The following is a 23,880-nucleotide window of genomic DNA, read 5'->3' as shown; positions in this document are numbered from 1 at the left end:
AAAAGTTATATAACGTTTTTCTTCATTTATCTAAAAAACATGTTATTGTAGCTTGTGAGGTTTCAATACCGAAGCAGTGTTGTACAGCATTTTAGGAGGCATAAAATATTTTCAAGAGTAGTACTTCCAGTTATTTTTATGTAACACATTTATGAGTTTATTTAACAAATAACCTTGGGTTGTTGAATAGTATAATTGGTAGACACTTGAATTTATTTTCTTCTTAAAAATACCTGTTATCTTACAGGCTGGGTTAAATAAATGCCTTTCCTTCAGCCGCCATACAACCCTGAATATCATTTACCATAGAACTAATATCATTATATTGAAACGCTCTCTTTACACGTCTGTCATCAGACAGCCCCTCCTCCCTCAGCCACCACTCTGGGTTATGAAAGAGTCCGTCTATAACCATAGCTTTCAAATCTTTTTGCCTTCAACCATAGCAAGGAATACCTTTTACGTGGGTGACCTATGAAATTGAAAGTGAATTTCATGAAACAATATTTATATTTGCCAAGGGAAATGTAACCTTGATGTTTTCCATCCCATTCCATTTCTTTAGAACCATTAGTGCAACCCCGTACATTGATTTAACAAATCCCTGATTGATCTCAAGCTGTGGTTTGAAAAAACTTATTCCAAGGCATGTCTTCCCGGTGCTCGTATCTCTGATGCTTAGCCTAGACTCTGGCACTGTTGGTTGAACATAGACCCATGGAATTATTTTAGATAGTTCTGCCAAGGTAAATTCTAATATAGAAAAAAAGATGCCGCTTCCGCTATGCTTAGGAGAGGAGTTTCGAAATTCACATTTTTAGGGGCAGCGTATGTCATGAGCCATGCATCATGTTAAAAAAAAAATAAAAGACCGTGAAGCCTTATTGCATCACATTTTTTTTTTTGTGATTCCCCTGACACCACTGTGACTTAGCCACGTGCATCCGAGGGTAACATACTGACAAATTCTCAATTAGTACGAGCAATTCTGAGGTTTTAGTAGGCGGCTCTAGTGTATTAAAAGCTTTGTCACTTTCAATACGGAGAAAACATAAGCAGCCAAGTGATTAGAGTATATAAGGGACCTCAGTTTTTTTAATTTAATTTTATTAAATGTGAGAAAAAGTTGTACACTTAAAATGACTACTCAGATAAACCAATAAATCAAGAGAAAATTATGCTTTTCCCACCGTGAATAACAAAGTCCTAAAAACCTGATGAAATGTTGAACATAAAAAACTTAGTATTTGTATCTATGGCTTTTTGTGAACTTGAGTATACATAAGTAAATGAATAATATAAGAATCTATTACGGAATTCATAATACAGACACTTACATTCATATATTTTTTCTGTAACAGCCTCCCTTACCCTCTGCTCACTTTCACAGCTAAATTTCTAAATTTCAATCTGCTTCAGGCAAGCGTTGTCCCAGTTATACCACTGAAGATGCCTTTGCCCCAATTAACAATGACCCCATCAGTGCCCACTTCAAAGACACCTTAGGAACTTATCTTTCTTGCCAAATTGGTTCAATTGATTCTGTGGTTGGTCTTGACATTTTCTTCCTCCTTGGCTTCCCTCTTTTTCAGTTTTCCTTCTACTTTTTTTTGGTTGCTCCTCAATTTTCTCTCTGAACGGTTCGTTACACAGTCTCTCCGAGGGTCTCCAGCAGGACTGAGCCCTGGCTGACGACAATGTAATCCTGTTACCCCATCAATGTCCTTTTATTGGCTTTATTTCCTTCCCTGTTTGATTTTCCCTCTCCGCTTCTGGATCAACTCCAAAACCAGCTATTTGCTGGTCTGACAAACACAAGTTTTATGCTTTGCTTCTGGAGGAGAACGATCCTTCTCTTTCTCTTGAACCTTCCACATTTTATTTTATTTTTTTATTTATTTACTTTTTTTTTTTGGTGCTCAAATTCACTTTATTTTTTTAATTTATTTTTTTAATAATAAATTTATTTTTTATTGGTGTTCAATTTGCCAACATACAGAATAACACCCAGTGCTCATCCCGTCAAGTGCCCCCCTCAGTGCCCGTCACCCACTCACCCCCACCCCCTGCCCTCCTCCCCTTCCATCACCCCTAGTTCGTTTGCCAGAGTCAGGAGTCTTTATGTTCTGTCTCCCTTTCTGATATTTCCCACACATTTCTTCTCCCTTCCCTTATATTTCCTTTCACTATTATTTATATTCCCCAAATGAATGAGAACATACAATGTTTGTCCTTTTCCAATTGACTTCCACATTTTAGAGGAGTGCCTCTCTTTGACAGAATTGAAAACAGAAAATTGCTTGCAAAGATGTCTGGGAAATGTAGTTTTTAGATTTTTACTGCTTGCGGTATTGGGGAACAGATGTTTAGAAGGACAAGGGTGATGTTGAATGTCTTTGATCACATATTCATAGTACCATTAATGTATATTTAAAAATATAATTCATATTATATTCATATGGGCCTTGAGCTTACATATTATTCTGTTGAGTATCGACACACACTATCCAGCACGGTCTACATCATCCAAATTTGAACTATCCGCATTCAGACAATAGCAACTACATCATGCAGCATAACACAACTATCTCTTGCATGTAAGAATGTACTCGCCGTCTTCCCCAAAAAAGAGGACACCAAGTATTTATTTTTTTATTTTTTTTTATTTTTTTGACACCAAGTATTTCTTATGGGGTAATTACTCTGCTAGCTTATTCACAGTCTCGTTAAGATATCCTGTAAACTAAACACTAAACGAAACACTCCATCCTGTTAGTTGTCAACCCTTAAAAAGACCCATAAGGTCTTATGTATTTTTTTCCTAACCCAGTTTTCTGTTTTCACCACACACTGTGCTTTCTCTCTCACTTATGTGGGTTGGCTACATAGGTCTTTGTTGAGGCCACCGTATTCCCCAGGCTTGCTTCCACCACAGGTGTTGTATATGCCATTCCTGATGTTTCACACGAATGTAACTTCATCTAACTCACTCATACTCATCTTTTAGATCTTTAACTCAAAGATTATTTTCTCAGGAGACTTCCTCTGCCCTTATGATTAAGCCAATGTCCTTCAGTGTGTGTGTATATGCACAAATATATGTATATACACACATATAGGGATATACCCACACTCAAACAAAATCATATCTATGTTTTCCCAGCTACAGTGCTTGTGCCTTGATAATGCATTTATTTTTGCTATTTTTCTTCTCATCATTATACCTCCAGCACCTAGAAGAATGCCTACCACATGTAAGACCCTCAAAATAAATTTTTTTTTATGAATGAAAAGGATTGCTTCTGAAATGAGTGATAAAGATTACTGACATTTGTGTCATAAACTCTATTATGTTATTATTACATATTATGTTCTTTTTTATTTTTTTAAAATATTTTATTTTTTTAAAGATTATATTTATTTATTTGAGAAAGAAAGAGTATGAGTATGGGCTGGGGGAGTAGTAGCAGAGGGAGAAGGACAAGCAGTCTCTTCTGTTAGCTCTGAGCTCAACCTGGGGCCCGATTCCAGGACCTTGAGATCGTGACCTGAACAGAAACCAATAGTCCGACGCTTAACCTACTGAGTCACCTGGCACCCTTATTATGTTCTTTTTACAATTATTCTTTTCTCATGCAATGTTAGTTATAAGTCTCAGTAATTTCAGGAAGGATAGTCTTACAATTCATCATCTCTTAGTTATGATTTTTAAAAAGATTTTATTTATTCATGAGAGACACAGAGAGACAGGAGAGACACAAGCAGAGGGAGAAGCAGGCTCCTTGCAGGGAGCCCAATGCAGGACTTGATCCCGGGACGGTATTACTCCCTGAGCTGAAGGCAGATGCTCAACCGCTGAGCCACCCAGGCGTCCCATGATTTTTTTTTTTTTCATTTTGTTTTTAAGATTTTAAGTAATCTCTACACCAGTGGGGCTCAAACCCCCAGCCCCGAGATCAAAAGTCACTGACTGAGCCAGCCAGGAGCCCTTCTTAGTTCTGATTTCTAGATTGCTGCTATTCTTGATATTAGGTTAAAAAGATCACTATTTTTGATGTGATTTTATCAATGATTTATCAGTTTTGGGCTGCTCATACAATCCAACAGTTTGTAGCAATAGATTTAGAGACTTTAAGGCACAGGTGGATTCTAATTTAAAATAATTCATTTATAGCTCTCTCACTAAAGAAAGTTAAAACATAATGCTCCCAAAATTTGTTTTTAAATCAAGAGTCAGGAAGGTAAGCTGTGGGTCATGTCCCAACAAAATCAGCTATATTCAGAATATTTAAGAGCTATTTCAATAGCTTAAGGTATTTAAGGGCTTCAGTTGTGTCTCGTTCATCTTTGTATTCCCAAAACCTAGCACAAGTCTGGGCATTTACACGTCAGATTTCAAAGGCTGGTCCAAGTTCATCTATTGGTACACATGAGCAATCTAATTTGGCCTCCTCATTGATTTTCTGCTGAATCAGCAATCCAGAACACAAAGGTTGTACACCACCAGATGGATATGTATGCATGGCTATGGTTCCTTCAAATTTCCAGTTGTTCATGGAGATGTGCCCTTAGTTTAATGATCAATGTAATACCCCAAGTGTAAGAATGTAGATAAGAAACTGTGAGGGAGGGGTTACATCTGGGCAGGTGGCCAGGCCAGCACTCAACGTTTTACCTATTGCCTTGTGAAGGCAATACTTTGCTGCACACTCACGTTCTGTTTCTTTTGGTGTCAGGCATGTTACACTTTCCTTGAAATTCATACAAGGCTTAGTTTGTATGACTGAATAGATTTGGACATTTCTCGTGTGTGTGTAATTTCAAAAATACAGGTCACGCGATAAAGGTCAAATCAGAAACAAATGACACAGATCTATCATAATTTCAGCATGGTACTGGATTGAAAATACAATATGTATCGGTAGAACAGTTCTATTGAGGCTTAACACAAGGTGGGGCAGTTCTAGTGAATCTTAACACAAATTTTCTTTGCCAAGAGTGTCATGTGGGTCAAAAATATTTTTTTGTTTTTGATTTTTTCGTTGTTTTTTTTTTTAAAGCAAGCTCTCCACCCAGCATAGGGCTTGAACTCATGACCCCAAGATCAAAATTCACATGCTCTACCTACTGAGGCAGTTTATTTTTATTTTACTGCTCTATAATGTTTATTGTTATGATATACAAGAAAATTGAGCAAGATACCATGTAATTTTTTTCACTTTCTGAATCAATAGGTAGAACAATAGGTAGGCAATAGGTAGAACATTGAGCGCTGGCCTGGCCACTTGCCCAGATGTAGCCCCTCCCTCACAGTTTCTTATCTATTATCTATTATCTTATCTAGTATTCTTATTTATCAGTTTCTTATCATGATCTATTGATCATTTGTACCAATAGATGAACTTGGAAGAGCCTTCGAGATCTGACATGTTAATGCCCAGACTTTAAGATATCATATTAAAACTTTTAAAAAAATATTAATTAATTTTTCTTTTAGAGAGAGAGTGAGCCAGCAGGGAGGAGCAGAGAGAGAGAGAGAGAGAATCCTAAGCAGGTTCTCCATTAGTGCAGAGCCTCATGTGGAACTTGATCTCAGGATCCTGAGATCATGACCTGAGCTGAAATGAAGAGTTGGACACTTAACTGACTGAGCCATCCACGTGCCCCTAAGACATCATATTTAAAGGAAGAGAAGGCATGTCTGGGTGACCAGCTCAGGTCAGGATCTCAGGGTCCTGGGATTGAGCCTTGTGTTGGGTTCTGCCCTCAGTACTGAGTCTGCTTGAGATTCTCTCCCTTTCCCTCTGCCCCTTCCTCCCTGCTAAATAAATAAATAAATAAATAAATAAATAAATAAAATCTTTAAAAAAAGAGAGAGAGAAAATTGACAGTTGTAACTATTCTTTGTGTTCCTCTAAAAGTATGAGTTAATATTTTTAGCAACTTTTGCTAAATCCTTTATTTTAAAAAATACCCACTGAGGAAGACACCTGAATAGTCATTACACGCAACCTTTTGTATTTGAACGTCTGCATAGTAAAGAAAACGTAGAGAATATATTTGTAAACTTGGGGTCAAAGATTTCTTAGACAAGACAAAGCACAAATCATAAAAAGATAACAAAGTAGACTTCATAAAAATGGAAAACTTCTGCTTATCAAAGATTCCATTAAGAAAGTAATGTGAAAGTGAAGTGAATAGACATTCATAGATTTGAGAAAATATGTACAATACTTACATTGAAAAAAGGGTTTTTATTAGAATATATAAAGAATTCATAGGGCCTTATAATAGCTTTTGTGTTTAGATCTATTATCCTTCTTGAAATAATTTTTGAGTACTGTGAGAGACACATCTGAAGTTAGTTTTTTTCCATATGAATATCTGGTTGTTCCAATACCTTTTGTTGAAAGAACTTCTCTTTCTCCATTGAATTACTTTGATGTGTGTAAAAAGCAATTGACCACATAACTGCATGTCTATTTCTGGGCTCTCTATTCTATTCCATTGGTCTACGTGTCTGCCCTTAAGCCAACACCACAGTGTCTTGATTACGGTAACCTTTGTAGTAGGTTTTGAAATCAGATAATGTGAATCTTCCAACTTTGTTCTCATTTTTCAAGATCATTTTGGCTATTCTGCATTCTTTTCACTTTCATACAAATTTTGTAGCTCTGTTAATTTCTACAAAAAGGAGACTTCTATGCTATGTCTGGGCTCCACGTGTTTGTGCAGTGGTTTGGAAAGTGCCTCCAGATGAAAGTCTGGGCAACTGAGGGACTCATCTCAGCAGTTCCCTTTTGTCTCATAGATTATTGTTCTGTGCTACCTGTCACCAAAAATGTGTCATCTGATGCTTCACCTATTTTGTTGGGTTTTATAGTTGATAAATCAGGATAGTTAATCTAATCCTGGGTACTCAGTCATGGTTGAAAACAGGAATCTTAGAGTTTTAACCTAGAATTCCAAACAAAATAGGAGTATATTATATGGGAAATGTGACCATTCTTACTCTCTAATTACAACAGTGCAGAACTGTAGATTAGAATGTACAATATAATACTATGTCAACAGATAAATACAATATACATGGAAGTTTAAGAAATCAAGTGAACTTTGGTGGAACAAACGTATATGGTTGTGCATGATTAGTATTTTATTTTTTGTTTGCTATTTAAATAAGTTAAATAATTTCTCTTTTATCTAGTAATTAATGAAAGTAAACAATTTAATCCTTTCCAAAACGTTGGAAATGAGTGCGGGTATTTTTGGCTAAAAGTGTATTTTGAGTATGGCTTTTTTTGCCGTTTTTTTTCTTGTGTTTAATACCAACGACAGCAGGCACTTATTTAATAAATCCACTAAATTGAGTATGTAGCAGATAGACCAGCTGGATTATAGTTTGTACTTTATTTGTGCAAACATCATTGAAAATCTCCTACTTGGGACAGAAATTTAATTCCAGCATTTAAAGCCATGAAATCACATGCTTCCTATACATCACTTAAAATTCTATAATTTAGAAAGTCAGTGAGTAGAGTTCTCTGAGTTTTGTCCCTACCTAAGTTTTTACGATATTATTTTTATCATCACATTGAAGGTACTTAATAGTGTTAAGCACATACACAAATTTATAAACGCACAAATACAAAGAGTTATGATGAGCTATCAAACGCTAAGAAGTTAAAGTAGCACAGATTTGGCTTGAAGTATGGTGAGAAATATGTCAGTTGATGGTTCCTAAAGAGTTGGTAGTGAAGTCAGCTAAGGGAAATGATGAAACTGAAATATATTTGAGTAATTCAACATGAATTATAATTGCATATCCAGTAATTAGATAATCCAGAACTTTCTATAAGCTACAGAAATATTACCTTAAGATTTCAAAGATCATTTTATTGTTCATTATAGTTTTAAGAGTCAAATACGGACTCCAACCCAAGTGTCAGCAGTAAGGCATTAACTCTTTTCTTCCCTGCCTTAACTCCCACTTAGTACTAAAAAGAAAAATCGAAAGCCTCTTTTTACATCATTTGCTTAAACAATTTTATGTCCCTTTGCATCTAGGTGCTCCACCAAACCAATGAAAATGGAGGAAAGAAGGAAGACTGCATTGAGGAGATAATTTGAAAGTAAAATAAATAGGCGCTTATGACCAATTCAATGTTGAGGGAAAAAATGAGAAAGAGACAGGAGTGGTAGTACACTCAGACTGTCATGAATTTATTAGTTCATTTATTTAATAAACCTAGATTAAATTCCTGATTTAGCATGCCTCAGTGCTAGGAATAAAAGATGACTAGGACAAGATTCCTTTCCCTAGGAAATAAAAACACGTTCAATGAACCACAGCACAATATAATACATTATGTTTTAATACTCTACTATGGGTATATTTAATGTACTGAGGGAAGACAGGTGAATGAACAATTAAAATTATACTAGGGAAAGCATGTGTGAGGACTCCAGAGAAGAGACAATGTTTATCTTTAATATTAAAAAAAAAATAAATCTTTCCAGGAAGAGATATGTGGCACAGAAGGTTTGGGACAGAGAAAAAAAAAATAAACAAAGGTAGAGGGTGTGGAATGCAAGGCATGTTTGGAAAAGAGAAAATAGTTTGGCATGAGGGATTTTAAGACATGTAAGGAAAGTGGTAGGGGATGGGCCTGAAAAGCCAAGCTCTGACCATGTGGCAATAAGTTTTGTAAGTGAAGATATTTGAATTTTATCTTATAGATTATTGACAATCATTGGAGATTTTTTTTTTTTTTTTAAGATTTACTTATTTGTTTGAGAGAGAAAGAGAGCACAGGGGGAAGGGCACAGGGAGAAGAGAACCTCAAGCTGACTCCCCACTGAGCAGGGAGCCCGAGGCAGGGCTCCATCTCATGACTCAGAGGTCAGGACCTGAGCTGAATCAAGAGTTGGATGCTTAACTCACTGAGCCACCCAGGCGGCCCAACGGTCATTAGAGATTTTTGCAAGACGAGTAACAGGAGCAACTTATATTTTCATCCAATCACTCTGGAGGTTCGATAGATCAGAGAGGATTTCAATAATATGAGGAGTTGGTGGGACCAGAAATGACAGACAAATGGGGGAGGCTTAAGAGATAGTCTGAAAGAGAGTACGTTGGACCTAGTAACTAACTCCTGCCTCAGTGTGGGAGGGGAGATGAGGGAACGAGACGGAATGGGGAGTGATTCTACGTACTGAAGCGGACTGTGGAAGACAAGCAGGTTTGGGGGGGAAAGTGGTGATCATACTGACTTAGATTTCCTTTTCAAGGCGTTTGAGTGGGTTGTTTTTTTAAGTGGCCTAGAGGAGACAGTTCCGAGGCTCAAAAGTTTGGGCTGAAGATAAAGATTTGAACATCATATTGAGATTGGTCTTAAGGAAAGTCAGGAAGAAAATCGTGTTGCCCGGGGAGAGGTTGGCCTGTAGGAAAGAGAAGAAGGCTGCGAGCTGACATCTTAAGAAAACATGTATTTAAAAGGTGAGCAGAAGGCGTCAGCCACAGAGCTGGGAAACCATCCAGGAGACGTAGTGAGGAAAGGAAGACCCAGGTCATGAAGTTTAGCAGAGCAGCACCCAGCAATGTCACTACACACTTCAGGGAGTTAAATCAACTGTTACCTGAGCCCGGGCTCACCACCTGGTGGACACAGGTAAGCCAGAGGACAGGAGGGAACAGGAAGGCTTTACCTGCGGTACCTACAGGATGGATAGTTCCCAAAGCAGCGTCTCCTTGAACAGTACCACGGGGGGCTTTCCAGCTAACGGTGCACACATAATCATCAAGGAGTTTGCGCAGTGGGGATTTCAGCGTGGCATTGGGGCAAAAGTCATCTTTTTTAAAGGAAATATCATTAAATCACTTACTCCGTAACAACACTTCTCAGGTAACAGGCACACACCGCACGTACTCATTTCCCGTTTAGCCTGAATTAGGAGTTTAGCTACCCGATGCTTTCCTAATATAAGTTTTTCTATGGCCAGGGAAAACAGCATTTTAAATAGCCCATCTTTCCAAAATTGAAGCGACTTTCCAAACAGGTATTTATTTAGAAAGGAAGTGGGAACAATTAAGCTTAATGACTATGAAAACAAAAACATCGCAATTATAGAAGAAGAGTTAAGTAGGAAAATTCTGAAACTATATATAAAAAAAGTTATGTGCACTGTATCAAAATACTTTTCCTATTTTGGTAATTAAATTTTTGAAATTAAAAACAAAGTAGTTCAAGCATTTCTAAATATAAAAATTTCAGATTTATATTTATTAAAAAACAAAGTGATATCAGTTCTGTTGCAGTAACCGTATATACACCAAGACAATATTTATAACGGTGGAAATACAAATAGTGAACAACTTCAAATTTCTCAATATTTTAGCACTTAAACAATCTACTTTTTTCCAGTCTTCTTTTACTGAAAAAGGCTTATTTAATTTTAAACCCAGATCAATGTATATGTTTTTGTTTTTGTTTTGTTTTTGCTTTTTTTTCTAAGACAAAAATATCTATTTAAAATAGTAGGTATCAGAAAGCTGGAAAATAACATTTACATTTGTCTAGATGCAGTAATTTTAAAAACATACAAGTTCAATGTGTAGTAGGAAAATATGCAAAAAAATACATAAGGAATTATACCCCATTAAAAAATATAAATGCACCTTGGGGCGCCTCGGTGGCTCAGTCAGTTAAGCAGCCTGATGCTTGATCTCAGCTCAGGTCTTGATCTCAGGGGTAGGGGTTCGGGCCCCACATTGGGCTCCAGGCGGGTGTGGATCCTACTAAAAAAAAAAAAAATATATATATATATAATATATAATAAACACACATACATACACCTACAAATATTCATATGTATGTATATATATAAATACACCTCTGTTGATTATATGACTATTGAAAACTAAATATTCTGATTTAAAAGTAGCTTCCGTAAAATGTCAAAGTAGTAGTAGGCGTATTTGCTTTCCTAATGAATGAGTAAGGAAGTATTTCTGTTGCAGTCACATGGTACTACTAGGTATTTCTTAGCAAACAGGTAGTATCATACATAGAAAGGTAGGCTCTGCCCTATATTTAAGTTTTCATGTTTGCTTTCCATTATAATGTTTTCTATAATTTAAAAGGACGACACACACCAAAGTAAAAAAAAAGAAAAACGATGTAAATTAACATCTTACACTTTTGAGACATTTCTGGAGACTTCATCCTGGGGGTTCTCCGCAACGAAGCTCTGCAAGGCCCTGCACGGAGCGAATCAGGAGGTCACCCTAACAGAACAAACAGGAACAAAGCCCCCGCCGCCACCACAGTAGTGTGACACCCGTGTGCGCCCCACAGTGAGCAGCAGTGTCCTGGGCCCGTGAGTAGGCCGTGTCGTCTCCCCCCATGGCAGGCCCTCGGACTCCCTTTCGCCCCAGTCAGTGCCTGGGTGCGGGTTTGCACCGGGCCTCACGCTCCTGTGAGGGCAGCAGGTGCGGCTCCCCAGGGCCGGGCTCAGCCCAGGCTGAAGGGACACCTGGCGGGGTCCTGCACCGGGCGGGTCAAGGCCCAGGAGGAGGAGACGGTCACCGTGCGGGGCCAGCTGCAGCCTGACAGTCCTGCGGATGCAGGTGTCACAGGCAGCGCCAGTCCCCACGGCCCTCGGATGCTCAGCAGGGAGCTCTTGGGTGACCCGGCGGGCTATGGGGGTGGAGGGCGACAGATACCGGGGAGGCCTGTGCCGGCCCCCAGCAGCCTGGCCTCGGCCACTGGCCACGAGGGGGAGATGCCACGGCACGTGGGGTGCGCACGGAGGCTGTGCCTGTCCCTGTGCTTGTCCCTGTGCCTGTCCCTGTCCCTATCCCTGTGCCTGTCCCTCTCCCTGTCCCTGTGCCTGTCCCTGTCCCTGTGCCTGTGCCTGTCCCTGTCCCTGAGCCTGTCCCTGTCCCTGTGCCTGAGCCTGTCCCTATCCCTGAGCCTGTCCCTGTGCCTGTCCCTGTGCCTGTGCCTGAGCCTGTCCCTATCCCTGAGCCTGTCCCTGAGCCTGTCCCTGTGCCTGTGCCTGTCCCTGTGCCTGTGTCTGTCCCTGTCCTTGTCCCTGTCCTTGTCCCTGTGCCTGTCCCTGTGCTTGTCCCTGTGCCTGTGCCTGTCCCTGTCCCTGTGCCTGTCCCTGTCCTTGTCCCTGTGCCTGTCCCTGTCCCTGTGCCTGTCCCTGTGCTTGTCCCTGTGCCTGTCCCTATCCCTGTGCCTGTCCCTGTCCTTGTCCCTGTCCCTGTCCCAGCAGGAGGGGGGCGAGGGCCTCCAGGGCTCTGAGGATGCCGCCCACAGCTCCGCCCCTCGCTCTTCGGCTAAGGGCTGCACCTGTCCTGTTGGGGCCGCACCTGTGCTGTTGGGGCCGCACCGGCTTCTGCCCAGTGCTGGGGGCGGGGCGGGGGCAGACCGGGGCCCAGGCCTCCTGCGCTCCTGCAACACGGGCCGGGAAGGTGAGCGTCGCCTGCGAGGGCGGAGCACAGGGCGACGGCCCCGGGGGGCAAGACTCAGCATCCTGACTCTGGCCTGGGCGGTAGGAGGGGCCGAGATCCTGCAGAGAGAGCTCAGGGTCGGGGGCACAGGTGCTGAGATCCCCCAAAGAGAGGTCAGGGTGGGGTGGGGAGGGCAGGTGCCGGGAGGCCTGTGCGCTGGTCCTGCATCCAGGCTGCCGAACCCTGGAGAAGGGACCAAGCGGGAAGCAGGGTGGTTGTCAACATCCTACCAAGGACAGGGGGGTCTGCGGCAGAGAATCCCTGCTGCTCTGATTTGCCGGGCGCTCTCTCCTTTATACTCTGGGCTAAAAATCTGGATGGGTGCAAAGGCCACCTGCCCTCAGCAAAGGGCAGGGTGAAGGGGTCATTCCCGGCTTTGGAAATGCATGTATTTTAAATATTTAAACATTGCTCACTGATTACAATAGTGCTGAAAACCTAGGAAACGGCTGCTAGAGTGTTTCCCCTTTTCTCTGGTTTTCCTAACAGGCATGTGTCATTCTATTTGAGGATATTGGGAGACCATTCTCCACACCTGTGTTTAACGACTGTCTATACCTATGGGTATCCTCTCTCGAGGTGCTTATAAATTCGCACTTCGGAATACGTCTTGGACTGAATCAATTTGACAGAAATGATGAAACATATTTGAAAAACATTCATTTTCAAGTGTGAAATAGATCCCATATTCTAGAGGCACCTCTCAGTAGTTACGTACAAATCTAACTGAATGATTGAGGTCATGCAATCCTGCAATTAAAGTATTAATAGGCTTTTAGTCACATTGAAATTTGTGCCTTCCAGATGCTTCCAAGCATAGTTGTGATGATATCTTATTTTGAATTGGCAACGTCCCGCATTTTTTTTTAAGTTAGCAGAATTTAATTGATTTGAGAATTATTTCTATGTTTGATATTTGGATGAGAATGACAAATACCTCTTGTCCAGAATAACATTTTAATGCAAATTTCTCATGATAGAGTGTTCTGTGATGCCAAATGTTGCTCTTAGCTATTTTCTACAAGAGAGCATATTTGTGATTTCCATCAGTAAAATTATTTTACATTTTTTAAAATGTTGGTTCGCTTTATGCCAATGCAGACGAAAGATAGACTTTACTAATGTATTGTAAAAAAAAAAAAAAATTCACTGTTTAGCGTTTCTACAGAGAAATTACCAAATAAAGCAATCTCGGTAAAGACTATTTTGGACAATGAGGTTCAAAATATACCTATACAACTTTTTAAATAAACATTAATGTCATCATGATAGTGGTTTCTTGAGGATATATATATATATATATCTACTTTTTTTATGATGTGGAAAGAGACTGCATAAAGACAGAAATACATGAGTTCCAGTCCTAAATCTGTCATTTATTAGTATGATCTTGAATAAGTCACTTAATATCTTTGTTTTCAGTTCTATCATGTGTGCCGGGGATAATAAAACCTTTTTCATAATCTATTGTGAGGATTAAATAAATGAATATATGAAATTATTCTGGTATAGACTCTAGAAATAGTAGGTATTCATTTTATATGTACATTTTCTTTATTCTTTTGTTCTAGTTGCAAAGTCTATTAGGTAATGGGTAAATGTAAAAATATGTTGCAAGAGAAGGAAAAACTTGTGTGATTTTGTGCCAAGTTATTTCAGCCATGCAATTTTGTGGATGGATGTAGTTGGTTTAGGACTCTGGAGTATCTATCTCTAAACAAAAATTTATTATGTGCGATTTTTTTTAATTTTTTTAATTTTTTTAATGTGTGATTTCTTGACCAATTTTATTGCTAGAATTCCTTGTTTTATGGAAAACCATTATGTAAAATATTGAATTCAAAGTAGGGGCCAAATGAAGGACAGCATGATGATGATGATGATGATGATGATGATTTTGATGATGAGGATGACGATCTGAATGCCTTTACAGATACCTAAGATTCGCAATTCTCTTTAGCTCCCAGCATTTCCTGTTGTCTTAATGGCCAGCTTCCCTCTTTTATAGTAGCTGAATAGTTCTTGTAAATATTTGTTTGTTGTCTGTGACTTCAAGCATTCATCCTAAGGATCTATTATTAGGCAAGACAATTCCCTTTCCTGAGTTATGAGTGGAATGTGGAAATTGCCTACCAGAGAGTCAGCTACAGTAATAAAAACTCAGATACTTGTGCTCGTCTGCTACTTTCAAAGGCCAAAGAAATAGTAGTACTAACACAAATAATAGCTGATTATATCAAAACAGAAAAGGGCAAAACAAATCAACTTCACCTAAATAGATAAAAATGATCTAGTTTGCTTTTCAGCTTCAGAATGGTAGCATCCTTCCCTCTGTAAATAGCATTATTTTCAGCATGGCCTATTTTGTGACATGTCTATATCTAAGCCAGGAATCATAGAAATCTTAGGATTCAAAAGTTTCAATTCCAGATCCTCTGAAAACTGATAGAATTCTGTTGAATTCTTGGAGATTGTACCTTCAATGGCAGGGACAACTTTTCTTAAAAATGTTTTCTTTCTCTTTAGTTTGAAAATGATAGGTTCCAAATGCTTTGATTTTCATTGCAATTCTCACAAATTTAAGAAAAAGTAAATGTTCTCATAACATATACCTAAGCATGAACCTAAAATTCAGATTTTGTTTACTTGTTTTGCAAAATTGGTGTATATTACCTACTAATGTAATCATTGAATCTTTAGTTCATATTTGCTCAAGATTAAACATACCATAATTGGAGCATGTCCCAATATAATGATGTTTGGCATTACATCTAGTCTCCTAGTGCTTCCTGGATTTCTTTTCATGCTTATTTTACTGTACTTTTTTTTTTTTTTTAAATCTTCTTATGTTTGCCTTCAAATAAGATAGAGTATGGATAATAAACTGAGGTGAATCCAGATGCCTTAGTAATATAAAGGGCATTAGATTCCACCAACTTAAAAACAACTTTATATAAAGGGCATTAGATTCCACCAACTTAAAAACAACTTATGATTTGGGATCAAATCATAGGTAGGTTAGTTTAAAAGCACTGACATGTCGGGGTGCCTGGCTGGCTCAGCGGGGAGAGCATGCAACTCTTGATTTAGGGTTGTGAGTTAAAGCCCCATGTTGGGCTCAGAGCTTGCTTTTAAAAAAAAGTGCTGACATGTTATCTAATCATCTGTTATGAAACGGCAGGTACCAGAGCAATTCTAGAGACTCGTTTCTGTTGACACTTTGAGGACACCGGGGGAAAAGTGTGATTGTCAGTTATTTCATTTTGTAACTTTTGTGAAAGACCTGCTGTTTTTTCTTTCTTTCTTTTTTTTTTTTTTTTCCTTTTTGGTGTAGCTCAGGGATCATTCTAAGTAGCTCCAAACATGGCTCTCACATCATGCAACCACTTCCAGCTATACTATTTCCCTTATTCTCCATTTATGTGATTTTCTTTCCCCCAAGATACTTCAGGTTCTCTTACCTCATTAAGCAGTCACAACATTCATATATAGACATAATTTTATTCCTTCATTTGCTCAAAACCTGTATATTGAATATTCTTCTATTTTTTGAGGCAGGCACTGGAGATGCAAAGTCTAATAAAGTATGGTCCACAGACAACCAACTGTACAGGGTGAGAAGTTCTGATAAGAATCTGTGACAGGATCTGCAGTTGCAGCAGGAGGGCATATGTCATCTACGGTGGGATTCTCAACTTCAGCTGTACATCAGAATCGCCCGGGGAGGTGCTGAAAATCCCTACACCCAGGTGGCATCCCCATCCAACTAAGTCAGAATCTCTGAGGGTGGCTCCCAGGCCTCAGTTTTATTTTTAGAGTTTCCAAGTGATTCTAATGTCAGCCAAGTTTGAGAACCACACAGGTCAAGATATTTGGAGATGGGGTCCCAGAAGATCTGAGACTTGAGTTTTATTTGGATGTATGCAGAGATTAGGGGATGCCATACCAGGGAGAAAGGGCATCTTTTGAAGAGGCAAAGGGTGATGAAGCGCCATGACAGGTTTAGGCAGCTCAACAGGTATTCAGTACCGGAGAAGGGAAAACAGTGAGAAGGGAAGTAGTCATAAAAGACCTCGACCTATTTATTTTCAACAGAAATGCTGGTCATTGTCCGAGACAAACTGGGCATAGGAAATGGGGAATGAAGTTAGAAAGGAGTAGAAGAATAAAGACAGGAGACTTAGTAGTTCCAATGATCAAAGGCCGAGGGGCTGCTTGAGGCATGAAGGTAGAAAACATTTTGATTCATGTAGGTCACGATCAATATTCAATGTTGAAATCAGACTTAGGATTAATGTTTCTAGACAATCGTTTCCTCTTGTGGAATTTCATGGTGTGGATTGGGGTTGCGGGGGGTGGGTACTGCCTGGCAAAGGGGGCCGAAGGAACTAGGAGGGGGGTCCATGTCCTCTGTTACCAGACCAGCTGGATCAGGACTCAGGCATGGGGTCAGAGACCTGGTCTGAGGAGCAGATAGTGAAGTGGTTGTTGGCTGCTCACTTGGAAACCGGGGTTTAGAATCCTTCCTTCCCATACGTCTCTGCTGCTCCTTAACCCTGCTTTCTGCTTCCGTCTCCTACACATCTAGTCTGAGTGGGGGGAGGTGGGGAGACCGTTGACCTATTTGTAAACCTCATTTATCACCGAGGAAGAAACTTCTAATATAGTGTTGGCCATACAAGATTTTCTCTGATTTGGGGGAGTAGATGTGGTTAAGCTTAAAAAAAAAAAAAAAAAAAAAAGAAGCACGCTATCATTACCCAAAGATGGAGGTACATGGAGATGGAGACTCACACACCTATTTGCTTCTTTTAGGAGATTCCATCATAAGAGCTCTGGTTTGCTTTTGCCAAAGGGCATCTCTCTCACATGGGATGGAGCTCGTAGCCACAGAACAGAAATAACCAATTGGCCACAGAGGGCTGAATCGAACCCCTCCCTCAGGTTGATTCACCTGGAGTAAACAGGCAGACTTAACTGATTAGCAGCTGGCGAGGGTTCATAGATATGCGAGCACCCAGGAACTAGGAGGAGGTGGTACCTTCCTGTATCTGCAACCACATACCCTGCCCATCACTCGTTACATCACTTGGCCCACTCGCTCTACTTTTATTTGTGACAGCACTTCCACCAGTATTCCTGGATCCCACCCCCTTGCAAGATTTTGACTCTATCATTACCCACCTTGCTTCCTTATTAGCGATTTCCTTTTCCCTGCTGGACCTTTACCAACGATCACTCACAGATTTGACATCTTTAAAATAAAATAACCCTCCCTGACCTCACGTTCCCCTCCCCTCCAGGTACCACTCTGAGTTTTCTTATCTTCTTTATCTTAACCCATTGGTTGTCTCCATGTTTCTTAACCCTTTTAGGAAGGGCTCTCTCTATCACTTCTTTCTATGACTTGACCTCAAGTTTCTCCTGAACGCACTCCAATAAGACTTTCATTATCTCTCTTCCTCTATTGGTCCCTTTTGCAAAGGTCATTAATAACTTGCAAACTGCCCAAATCAATGGCCAGATCTTGGTTCTCATCCTACCTGACGTTAGGAGCAGTATTTGGCAACAACTTGAACCCTCTCTTCCTTGGGCTGAGGGTACCGTTCTCATTTGGTTTTACCCTCATTGGCCGTACCCTTCCCACTCTCCCTTGCTTTTATATCCTTTCCCTAACTTCTCTGTTGCTCCTCATTCCTTCTCAAGTTATACCCATTCTCCAGGTCCTCTTATCCAGTCCCCGGACTTTGATTTCCGTCAACGCACTAACTCAACCTTACATCTCCAGGCTTTCCTAGGAGTTCTAGACTCACTTATCAAACTGTCTTCTTTCAAAATCTCCATGTTAACCTCCAATAGATACCTGGTGCCTCAAACAGGAATCCTTCACCTGCATCACTTCTTCCCCAGGGTTCCCTTACCTCAATTGTTGGATTATAACTCTTATAATTGATAGAGTTTATGGCAGCTCTTGGCTACCTCTTTGATCTGTTCGCTGCTCTTCCTCTTGACTCTTTATACTAGTATTGCTCTCCTTCCTGTTTTTGGACATGCCCGGCACACTCCCACCGCAGGGCCTTTGCACTTTCAGCTCCCACTCCCTGGATTGTGTTTCCACCAGGTAGTCATGAGGCTTACTTCCTTACTTTCCTTCAGGTCTCTGCCCAAATGTTATTTCTTTAGAAAGCTTTTTTTTTTTTTTTAATATTTTATTTATTCATGAGAAACACAGAGAGACAGAGAGGCAGAGACACAGGCAGAAGGAGAGGCAGGCTCCATGCAGGGAGCCCGATGTGGGACTCGATCCTGAGACTCCAGGATCATGCCCTGGGCTGAAGGCACCGCTGAGCCACCTGGGGATCCCCAAAAGCTTTTCTTGTTAACTCTAAAAATAAAAGCTTTTGAACATAGTTCTCTATTCTATTTCTGTTTTATTTTTCTTTGAAAAATTTATCACTGCCTGAGACTGTTATCTATTTCCTTTTTGACTGCTTTTTTTTTCTTTTTTTTTTTTTTTTTTTGAGTTTTTATTTAAATTCCGGCTAGCTAACATACAGTGCAATATTAGTTTCAGGCCTTTCTTACTAAAAGAAAGCTCTCAGAGGGCGGGGATTTTGTCTGTATTGTTCCCACCCTCATTATTAGCATTTAGAATAGTGTCTAGTCAGGAGCTCAGTGAGTGTCTGCTGATCAAATGAGTGAAAGAGCTGTTTATGAAATTAGATTCTCCTGAGATAAGAATGAATCATTTTGTGTCAGAATGATCTGATGTAGTTTCTTGAATTTCAGAAGACTTTTTAACTATGATTATGTGAAAACCATTATTCTTAGGCTTGCGCTAGAGTTGTATTTGATATGCCTCATAAACAAATTTCCAAGCAATGTGGCAAATTGTTCTTTATCTTATTCCAATAATTACTCTGGTATTTAAACTGAAACAGGGTACATTAATCTCCTTTGTTTTCTCAGCATTTGACTTTGTTATATGGCCAACAGTTCTCCACTCCCTCTGTTTTCCCACTGCCCCTTTAACCCAACAATGATGCATAGAACACAAAGGAGAAAGTGGGAGCAATCAGACTCTAGTGACACATTCTGTGTTCTGCATCAATGGATAGGTTTTAAAGGGAACAGAAGATGAGTTGTATTTTTCCCAAACTGCCTAATTTATAGAGCTAATCTGAGAAAAACGAGTTGGCACACAATTGTAAGGTTAGCTGACAAAGCAGATGGTTGGAGTGGTTTCTACATCTTCTACATTAAGATGTCATTTTAAGAATTAGTGCTGTACATTGGGGCACCGGGGTGGCTCAGCGGTTGAGCACCTGCCTTCGGCCCAGGGAGTGACCCTGGGGTCCCGGGATCGAGTCCTGCATTGGGCTCCCTGCAGGGAGCCTGCTTCTTCCTCTGCCTGTGTCTCTGCCTCTCACTGTGTGTCTCTTGTGAATAAATAAATAAATCTTAAAAAAAAATTAGTGCTATATATAATAAAATTCCGAGTTTGGAGGCTTGTCTTTTTCATGAAAACCTGAAACCGGAGCCATTTATTTTGGCCGTTGTCAACATAAATCCCCTGGCTCACAGTATGTTAGTGATCAGAAATGGCCCTTTGAGTGAGTGCTTGTGCATCGAGAGCCTTTGAGAAATGTATCAGTTCTGCGTTGTCTTTGATAAACAGGTGAGGTGACAAGGAGAACTAAAAGCATGAAAATGAGTAAAGCTTAGAAAACAGTAAAAATATTTACCACTGTAAGACCGCTTATTATGCAGTGCTTCCATTTCTACAGTTTGTATTTTTAGATGTGTAAGGGTACAGTTTTATTTCCAAATTAAATAACACACGATGAGTAATGCAACATAGAATTGATTTCATCCATCAGCTTAACTGGGAAGTATTAGCGATGCCACGTTGATAAATAGCGTCTAATCAAAGGAAAAGCACCCAATTGCTGATTTCAATGGCTCAGATGATAATAAATCCTCAATCCAGGCTAGAAATCTGTGATGTTCCTAAGCAACGGCAGTCCTCCAGTGACTTCATTACGATCATGTTAATGTGTGTTTTTTCTCAAGGGTCGTTTGAGAAGCAAACTATAACCATTATGAATACCGGGACTACGGGGAAAATCCCAAATACCGTATTATTTTGATATTATAAATAGTTCTATGCATAACAACAGAGTATATGAGGTTTACAATGATATTTAGGGCTCGGGGGCTCTTTCGGTGGAGTGATTCATGAGCTCTCTAACCTCAGGCTGGGGACGTATTTGTAATCTACTTCACTTTTTATAATTCATTTTGGGCTGGAAAGACTCTCAGGTTACACTTTCAAGGTTTCACAGGTGTAATAGCTTGTGATGTGTTTGTGATTCTGGTGATGAGTTTAAATATTAAAACTGCAGCTCTCCTGATGTTCACTCGGGATAAGCCACTGACGACTAAAGAGGGAGGGTGGCTGTCTGCTTATGAAGACGCTCTCTATAATTTAGGAGTTGCGATCCACGTAAAGAACATTCCACCTTCAACATCTTAATGGTTATCTGAAGCTCCTTATTTTCTAGTGATGAGACCCACAGTTAAATATAATTTAAACACTGACAGGTAGTGAGAGACGTTAGAAACATCAAAACTTCCGTATCCAGTATGCAAACCTTGGCCGCGTGTGCCCTTATCTCAGTGACTCTGGCATTCAAAATATACTGGGCTCAACAAAGGAAATCTCCTCCCCGCTTTTTCTTCATGATAAAAACCCTCATCATATGGGACCGGCCCTCTCACGGACTTTTTAAGTGTATAGTACACCGTTGTGACTATAAGCATAGTGTTGTTTAAGGATCTCTAGAATGTGTTGTTTAAGGATCTCTAGAATGTTTTCATCTTTTTTTTTTTTTTTTTAAAGATTTTATTTATTTGAGAGAGAGAGAAAGAGAGACAGACTCACTGCTGAACAGGGAGCCGGACACGGGGCTCCATCCCAGGACCTGGGGCACGACTGGAGCAGAAGGCAGACACTTAACCGACCGAGCCCCCCATGTGCCCCTGTTTTCATCTTTCAAATCTCAGTGTATTAGTCAGGATTCCTCAGAGCAACAGATAAGAGGTATCCACGTCTTTAAATTACGTATATCATGAAGAGATGTATTATAAGGAATTGCCTCAGGTGAGCACGGAGGCCGGGAGGTCTCAGGATCTGCAACTGGAGACCCCAGGAGAGCAGATTTAGTCCCAGTCTGAGTCCAAAGGCTTCAGTGAGGAGTGTTTTCTTCTTATGGGTTTTGGGTAACCACGGGGCAGGAAATATATAAGTACGCCAAGGTTAAGTAATATTTGTCAACAGTTCCTGGAAAACATTTTTCCAGTCTGTATGTTTGCTGTTATTTATACTTAACATAAGTATAGCAATACCAGGTATGTATTAGTTCCCACACAGTATGGTTAATTTCTAGGTGATCATAATGAGAAGATATTTTTAAAAATGCAATAACAGATGGGTAGGGAGAATATGGAATCAAGTTTGTCACAGTGTATTTCTCTAATCCTCCAATTCTATTTCTTTCTATTTTCTCTTACCCACCATGAAGGGTACTTGCCAACCTTTGACATATTTAGTTTATATGACCTAAAGTTGCTCAGGGGAGAAATTTATTTCGAGTGCCTGACTGTGGGAGGTCAGAGTCCGCTGACGTCAGACGTGTCCTATGAACTGTCCTAGAGCTTCAAGCCTTCAAAGAATCTGTGTCTTTACTTAAACATATTAACCAGCATGGATAATCATCAAACAGCAGGAGAAAGAGTCCACTTTTTAAATGTAAAATGACAAATTAATTAGGTGACATAAGAAAAAGAAAAGAAAGAGAAAACAACCTCCAGAATCAGGAAGCAGTACTAGCAGTTTTCTTTATGATTCTGGAAGTCTTAATCTGCAGTACGGCTGTCAATATATTTTTATCTGTTAATTTGTTGAAGATAATTTTATCGTTCAAAGTGAAGGAAAACAAAGAAAGAGCTTAGAGACGTGGACAGAAATCTGAAAAAAAAAAAAAAAGATCAGAGTAAAAGTTCCAGAGAATGATCAGTAATTGAAATATTTAACACTTTACTACACTAATTTGCATATATGCATATGTATGTGTATATATTTGGGGTGAATGTAACTCTCTACATTTGCAAGAATGTATGTTTACTTTTCTCTGTTATTACGTTTATACGAGGTGGAAAATGAAAAACGCATTTTAACTGTTAATCAATTTGTTTATTGATGCAATAGCAATTAGGATCTGATCCTCTAAGTGTGGTTTGTGGGTCAGCAGTGACCGTCATCTGGGAATTTGGAAGAAAAATACAATCTGAAGCCTCACCCAAGGTTTACTGAATAGAGCCTCTATCTCATGATTTGTATGCACATTCAAGTTTCCTAAGTGCCCTTTCAGGACACTTGATTTGGGAATGGCAAGGAAGATGGCGAGGGGACACTTTCGGCAGGTACTGTGGCAGTCCAGGTGAATGATACCCAAGGCACAGGTAACATGGAGGTTAAGTGTGAAAACAAACTGAGGACAGTTACAAATTTCTCCACCATCTGGGGAAATTTGATAAATAATTCTTGAGTAGAGTTCATTCTCAAGTGTTCTTTTGCAATGGATCTGAGGTGAAGCCTAGATATGAGTGTTGTTATTATTATTTTTAAATTTTATTTACCCATGAGAGACAGAGAGAGAGAGAGAGAGAGAGAGAGGCAGAGACACAGGCAGAGCGAGAAGCAGGCTCCCTGTGGGGAGCCCAACGCGGGACTCAATCCCAGGATCTTGGGGTCATGACCTGAGCCCAAGGCAGATGCTCAACCACTGAGCCCCCTGGGTGCCCCAGGTATGAGTATTATTTAAAAGCGGCCTTCCAATTATGGAAAGAGCCCAAATGTCCATCGACTGATAAATGGAGAAAAAAGATGTGGGATATATACACAGTGGGATATTTCTCAGCCATCAAGAAGTGAAATCTTGCCATTTGCAGTGGCGTAGATGGGCCTAGAGGGTATTATGCTGAGTGAAATCAGAGAAAGACAAATACCATATGATTTCACTCGTATGTGGAATTCAAGAAAAACAGATGAACAGAGGGGAAAGAAAAAAAGGAGAGGGATGCAGAGTATAAGAGACTCACTCTTACCTAGAGAGAACAAACCGAGGGCTGCCAGAGAGGAGGTGGGGGGAGGGGCTAGGTGGGTGACGGGCATTAAGGGGGGCACCTGTGATGAGCACTGGGTGTTGTATGTTAAGTGATGAATCACTGAATTCTATCCCTGAAACCGATATTGCACGAACCAGGATGTAAATAAAAACTTAAAAAAAAAGCTCCCC

General features: G+C 40.0%; 1 long non-coding RNA gene across 5 annotated transcripts in view; it reads left to right on the top strand.

Annotated features, from left to right (window-relative positions):
- The window catches only part of LOC112668236 (uncharacterized), a 54,700-nt gene that overhangs the window by 27,450 nt on the left and 3,370 nt on the right, over window positions 1-23,880 (top strand). For 3 of the 5 annotated variants that reach the window (XR_004805020.2, XR_007408683.1, XR_004805022.2), the window contains one exon: window positions 21,423-23,389. This is a non-coding gene — a long non-coding RNA (uncharacterized LOC112668236). Of the gene's footprint in view, window positions 1-8,067; window positions 8,447-21,422; window positions 23,390-23,880 lie in introns of those variants that run through there. The other 2 variants (XR_007408684.1, XR_004805017.2) reach the window with 2 other exon arrangements.

The sequence above is a fragment of the Canis lupus genome, chromosome 36 (assembly GCF_003254725.2).
Source record: "Canis lupus dingo isolate Sandy chromosome 36, ASM325472v2, whole genome shotgun sequence".
Lineage (NCBI taxonomy): Eukaryota > Metazoa > Chordata > Mammalia > Carnivora > Canidae > Canis > Canis lupus.
Note: the sequence above shows the minus strand (reverse complement) of the source record. Positions and strands in the feature narration are given on the sequence as shown.